At 28.4% G+C, this 7130-nt stretch overlaps 1 long non-coding RNA gene across 1 annotated transcript; it reads left to right on the top strand.

The window, feature by feature from the left end:
* Positions 1-6457: 6457 nt before the first annotated feature.
* Positions 6458-6919, top strand: LOC105136326 (uncharacterized). Its single transcript, XR_844324.1, has 2 exons — positions 6458-6596; positions 6666-6919. It is a non-coding gene; the product is annotated as an uncharacterized LOC105136326 (long non-coding RNA).
* Positions 6920-7130: the final 211 nt, after the last annotated feature.

The raw sequence follows: 7130 nt of genomic DNA, 5'->3' as shown, positions 1-7130 counted from the left end.
TCCTTTCATTTATGTGATAGGGCTGCATTTAAAATGGACATTTACCACAAATTAAAGTTATCTTATATTATTAGATATATTATTATAAAACATGCTTTGGTTAAGGAGTTATTGATACTTCAAGTGCAAAATGATGATATAAAACCATGATAAAAATGCACTTTTAAGTACTAATCAACTTCGACACTCCTACACTTGGGAGAAGACATTAATCTTTTAATCGTGTCACCAGTATACAAATTAATAGAAGATGTACTCTTGTATCGAATAAGAAATTTCAATAATTAAAGTGCAAAATAACTCCGCCTGAAAGTATTTAAAAACTTAAAATGAATTTATTTATATGATATTTTAAAAAGAGATATTTTGCAATGTAAACCCACGCTCGAAATAAGCTTGCTTAGCAGTTAAACAACAAACATGATGTTTGTAGTACACAAGGCATGCATCTCATGTATAACTTCTAGAAGTACACATCTCGCATATAGTATATACTAGAATGGTGACATGTGCTAAGATGAGAGTTGGGTTAATTTTTTCTTAACGTAAAAAAATAAATTTTTTTTAACAGTACAAAAATAATATGAGACTTGGGTACTTGATATGACTGGGTTCAATAAGCTTGGTTAAATCAATAATATGATTAAAAAAGAGAGCAATAATAAATAAACAGAATTAAAAAAAATATTTAAAATGATTAATTGAAAAAAATGAATGCTTATCAATATCATTGGAAGATATTCCCTTAATATTGTTAGAAAATCATTTTAAAAAAAGAATTAAAAAAAAACCTAAGTTGGATTAACTTATCAAACTTGTGAGATGAGAAATGAGATCAAGATAGAAAAAACAATTAAGCTCAATCTCAAACAAGCCAAATATTGATGAAACATAAAAAAGAATGAAAAAAAAAGTTGAAGTCAACTTAAGCAAATCTTCCAAACCCGAGTAATGAGGCTAGAACTATCCAATCAAAGGCAACTACAAAACAAATTCACAAAGTCAAATTCTTAATCAACAAAATATTGAAGGATGAATGCAAAAAAAAAAAATCAATTAAAAAAATCCAATACAAAAACAAAATAGCAATCATATGAATGATGACCAAATCTAGTATTAATATTTAATTAAATAAAATATTGATGGATGGAATTTAAAATAAAATTCAATTAAGAAAAGGAATGTAAACAAAATAAACAGGAATCAAAAGAATAAAAACCAAATTTTATATAAAAATAAAATAAAATATTGAGGGACAAAATTAAAACATAATATCAATTAAAAATAAAAATAAAAAAAATAACAATAAAAAAATAAAAACCAGATTCAAAATCAAAACAATATGATAAGACACCTTTCAACTTTGATAGGCCAATATGATTTTCAAGGATATGAGAGAGAAATGAGGGACGAGAAGGGAAAAAAAGAAGTTGTTGTAGTACCACCAAGAACATGCACCTCATCACTAGAAAGGTCTCTTCATACAATTCTAATGCATAAGTGAACGATGGTGAAAGGCCATCAAAAGAGACCACACTCACCCCTAAAGTAGGACGACTTCTTTCCACATGCACATGTCAATAAAGTTGCCCTACTTATCTTGTTATTTTTTTAAAAAAATATGATCCTTCTAGCTTTCAATGTTTTAGATCAATAAAATCATATTTGATTTTGTGAAACCAAGCATCAAATGCGTGTTAGAATTTTTCCTTGATATTAAAAGATCATCATTAGGTAATGAAAAAAATCCTACCAAGTTCAATCTAAAAAAATCTATATAAAAGGATCAAATTGAAAAAAAAATTAAGAAATAAAAAATAGAGGGATAACTCTCTCCCTTGACTATGCAATTCAATCCCTTATGATTGCAAAACAAAAAAGGCTCACTACTTGTTTATTATTCAAATTAAATCTTTATTTATTTAATTATTTTAATTCAATTTTATTTATTTATTTTTTAAATTGAGCATCAACAAAGAATTGGTTTTCTTTCATGACATCGCAAGTAGCAAAAACAAGGCCACACAAAACAAATAATCAAATCTAATATCAAATTAATCCAATGTAAAAGGATCAAACAAAAAAAATAAGTAAAAAAAATACTATGATAATGAACAATGTATCACCTCATAATTCTAGTGTTTTTTAATAGATAGGTGGCCCGTGATATGCCTTGGGCTAGACCAAAGTCTCTTTTAATGTTAAAAAAATTTAATGTGTTGTTAGCTTGTTTAAAGAAAATAAGAAAAAATTATATGTCTCGGTTCATAAAACCGACTAAATTCAATAAGTTATCTTTATTTAATTATATAATAAAATAGCCACAATATTAAATAGACTGTATCTTTTTTTAAAAAAAAAAATTCATCATAATGACGTGTATAAAAAGAATGATCACCAAAAAAAGTAAAATCACGAAACTCAATTTCTAGACAACCCAATGATGAATGAAGAAATTGAAGAAAAAAATAGAGTTACAAATGAACAAAAAAAAAGTTATTAGTGTTAACCTAGAATGTGAGGTTAAGATAACTCTATAGAAAATAATTAGAAAATATTTATGATGTAAATTCCCAACAATCCAAATGTAAAAGTGACTATATAAAAAAATTAATTAAAAAAATAAAATTAAAACATATAAATAAACTCCAACAAGTCCACTAAACCCCACTCGCTTAATCATGTGAATGGAATAACCTAATATATAAAAAAACAAATAGAAATATTTATGAATATTAATTCTCAATTCATCAAAATGTTGAAGGACACAACTAAGAAAAATAACTTCTAGTCAACCTTGACCAACCAACAAACTCATGATTTATATCATGAGATTGGGTTAGCTCTACAAGAAGAAAAGCAAAGAAAATCATGAAATCCAATTTTTAACAAATCTAATATTGAATGATGAAACTAAAAAAAAAATGTAAAAAAAGATATAAAAAAACAATATCAAACCGGTTTAATATTTCAAACTCATGATTTAAATCATAAAGCCTTGATCACCTCATAGGAAAAATTATGAAGCTTAATTCTAAAAAAAATCAAATGTTGAAAGATAAATTGAATTTTTTTTTAAAAAAAGACCCAAATAAAAAAGTCAAAAGAATAAAAATTGAAACTTACATAAAAAAATAACAAGACACCTTTTAATCTTAGCTAAGTCAACGCGAATCCCATATAGATAAGAGAAAAGAGAGAGGGGGAAGGAAAAAATACCTTTGCCACCTAATTATCGATCATCATCGGTCAACATCCACTACCCTGACATATAGACCTCAACATGACACTTTAGATGATACAGTGGATGACATGGAAGCAGACCATGTGCACTACTTTAACACAACGAGCCTCCTTCGCATAATGACGAGTGTGATCCACAAACCAACATGTTTTACTTGTATGTCCACTCTAGTCTATTATAGTTTTTTTTTTTTAATTTTCACCACTAAAACTTATTTTTTTTTTATTAATGTGATTTTATTTTATTTTGCAAATTCAAGCTTCAAGGAAGTGCTTGTAAGTGCTAAAGACTTTGCTATAACACAATATCTAGTCAAGAAAAGACAAGCTACAATGTTAAATAACAAATAAAGTCATATAAATGTGTCAAATTAAAAAAAAAAAAAGGTTTAATGATAGAAAAAAACAAATAAAGTCAATATAAATGTGTCAAATTAAAAAAAAAAAGGTTTAATGATAGAAAAAAACTTAAACTTTTCTCTTTATTATACAAATTAGTCGGTGATATTTTTATGAACCCATATTACTAACCACCATAGACATAAATTTTAAATTAGTATTTTTTGTTTTCAGTATAAACACATTCTTATAAAAATATTTACACGTTACTAAACATAAATTTGAACGCCCATGTCAGGAAAACTGGCTGCTAGTAAGTTGAATGCAGTCTAATATCCCTCCCTCATCATGATTTTTTATACATTCCTGTCATTAGTATTTTCATCTATCCATACACCACGTACAAAAGGCATGCTTTATTAATTTTTTTAACTTATCAATTTTGGCTCCCAGCAGCTTGGCACGCTACCGTCTCTGATTCTGTCAAAGCTTATGGCTGCTGAGCCCGTTTGAGAGTTTGGGACTGCGATAAAAATAAGATGGGGTAAGGTTTATTTATTTTTGTTTAAAATTAATTTTTTATATTATTAAATTATTTTGAAATTTTAATGTCAAAAATAATTTTTAAATAAATATAATATTATTTTAATATATTTTCTTAACTAAAAACATTTAGAAAATAATTGCTATGGCACTTCTAAATACCTCTATATCTTTACAGGAATGGATTTCATTCGTTGGGTTGGTAACGTTGTTTATCGGCAGCGTATAATTGATTCAGGACAGGTGAATTTGTACTAGATGTTTTATTTTATAGGATGACAGTTTAAATCATTGTCGAATTGAATATGGTTCCCTACGCGAGGTGCAATTGCTGAGAATTAATAGTTTTAAAAGGTGATACATAAAGGTTGGGAAATTCCCATTTGTTATTACAAGTGCCGATGGTAAAATTGTGTATATTATAGCACAACGTTCTTATCAAGACTTTAAACTAGTACAAGTTGCTACCATTTTCGTATATTTATTGTTTGCAAAGGCATGTACATAAATGTTTTTTTGTTTTGTCTTTATGGTTCGATGCCTTGGTCGAAGTTAGAAAGCAGCCAGGAAACTGAGGAGATAATGTATTTTTCACACAAATATTCGTAATTGAACCCACCAACTCCTGCCCCATGGCATTCAGTGTCCATCATGAAAGCCACTGTTAGCAAACACTTGTCGTTTGATTTTGATTGAGAGGCAACCCAACCAACTCAATTTGACTTTGCATAAAGAAAGCATGGAGCTTTCTTCTCGATTCAATTTCTTTACGACAAGATAAACTTGAAGGAAAATTCGCTCTCTAATCCGAATACTTCTCCTCCAAGTTGCATGGCACTGTTATTTACAGTGACAATTCACAGATCCTCCAATGACAGTGGATAATCAAATCAAGGTAAATCTGAATCAAAAACCTGTCCTTCCAATTATATGGAAAGTACTGAAAGAGAATGCCCAGTACTTGGTTTTAGCCACAAGGCTTGACTAGTTAAGATTGTACTGCCTATTTGCACGACAATTGTACAGCGTAAAAAGCCATGGTTTCTTGAGCTGCAATCTGGCCATTTAGGTGGGAATCTACAGCACAACCACAGAAAGAAAGAGCAAACGTCTGCTCTGATGGATGGTGATACGTGTTCCTTTAACTTGTATTATTAAGTGACAAAGACAACACTGGTGCTTAAAGTCCACAGGATGAGCCCTGTTGTTTAGCTAGCCTATTTCAGTGAAACGTAGACATAGGTGATCAAAAATATAAGTCAAGAATCCCAGCAATTATTCGTTTCTGTGCTCTACCAACCCAGAACTAGAACCCAAGCAGGCCACCTCATGCCCAGAAATAATCTCCTTTTAGTTGACTAGGATCTCTGCTTGAGAAGAACTTGTCACCACCAAGTTCTATGCGCTCGATGTTCTTAAGATGCCACGATGTTTTACCCTCTAAGAATCCTCAGGTGTTTGCATTGTAATTAATTAACGGAATCAGGACGAAGATTATCCAGTTACATTAACAGGTGGCTACAAACACCCCATGAGAACATTGGACTATTCTTTTATAAAGAATGATGAAGATGATGTACCAAGCTGAATGCTAATCAGGGATGGTAATTTTTTCGAGAGGTTATTTCCATATATATATATAATGGATATTTAGGATTTAATGAATCGGATATAGATATTTAAATTTTTTATTTTATAAATATATAATATAAAAATTGATTTTAATTTTGGATATCAATACAGATATGATTTAAAAAAAAAAAAAAAACCATCTCATGGCACCACTTACTTTCTCTAGCTCTAACTACAGAAACAAGACGAATGAAATCTATATAATCCATCATATTGTTTTTGTAAGCCCAAAGCCCAGATATCTACTCCTCAATCATCATATCAATTGGGTCTTCCATTAGATCATGACTTTGTATGGACAAGTACGAGAATTGATAACGAGCATTTTTATTATTATTATTAATCTGAATATTTGAGTTAGTTTATATATATATTTTAATTAATTTATAAATTTATAAATTAATAATTATATATATTTTAAATAGTTTTAAAATTGATAAGATTAGAATTAATAATTCTTATAAAATAATTTAAAATTTTAGTAATTAAGTTACACTCCTCATAATTATTAATAATTACATTACGAGGAAGCTACTATTATAAGGTTAATGGAAATTTTTTGTAAATCAGTCTATTGATTTTCAATGCTTTCATGTATGATTTACTCTACACATCTTTTTAATGTTCAAAATTTGTTGTAAGATCTAAGTTTTATTGTTGTTGATATTTGTATATATAAGGACGGTTCAAGTCTGTATAGCCCTAAAAAAAAACGAAATAAAATTCAAATACAAAAACAAAAATTGTATAGTTTTTATTTCTTCATTATGGTATTGTTTGTTGTTTGTAACTAGCCGCTTGCAATTGCTTGGTTTATCAAAAAACAAAAAAAAAATAAAGTATTTTCATTAGCTTGCTCGCTGGAATCATTCGAGATAGAGTATAAAGCTGAAATAAAAAAAAAAAAGGTACACTTCAATAGACCCAATCATTATTTTTATTTTATTTTATTTTTTTTTTCTTGTCTTTGTTAAACAAACCCAAGTTTCTTCTTTACTCTTCCTAAGTCAATTACATATGAATTTTTCCCCTTTCCTATCTTTCCTATCCGTAATCAAAAAGAGTTCAAAAAGAGTTAGTGATACTTCTTTTCTTTGTCTTTGGGATACCTGCCGAAAACTAATGAATTTTTGGAGTCAAAATCATGACACGAACTCATTTACTAAATTTCATCGGAAATAGGAAATACTTATACAAATAAAAATGGGGGAGAGAAAAAAAATTTGCGGGTCCTTTGTCTGCTTGGCTATATACACTTGATAGCACATTATTTAAAAAATTTAATTGTGCATACTTGATTTTTAAAGAACAAAAACACTACAAATTATATCACATAATATAATATTTTTATTTAGACAGGTTTTTATTAAAAA

This window comes from Populus euphratica, unplaced genomic scaffold, assembly GCF_000495115.2.
Source record: "Populus euphratica unplaced genomic scaffold, PopEup_1.0 scaffold53.1, whole genome shotgun sequence".
Lineage (NCBI taxonomy): Eukaryota > Viridiplantae > Streptophyta > Magnoliopsida > Malpighiales > Salicaceae > Populus > Populus euphratica.
Note: the sequence above shows the minus strand (reverse complement) of the source record. Positions and strands in the feature narration are given on the sequence as shown.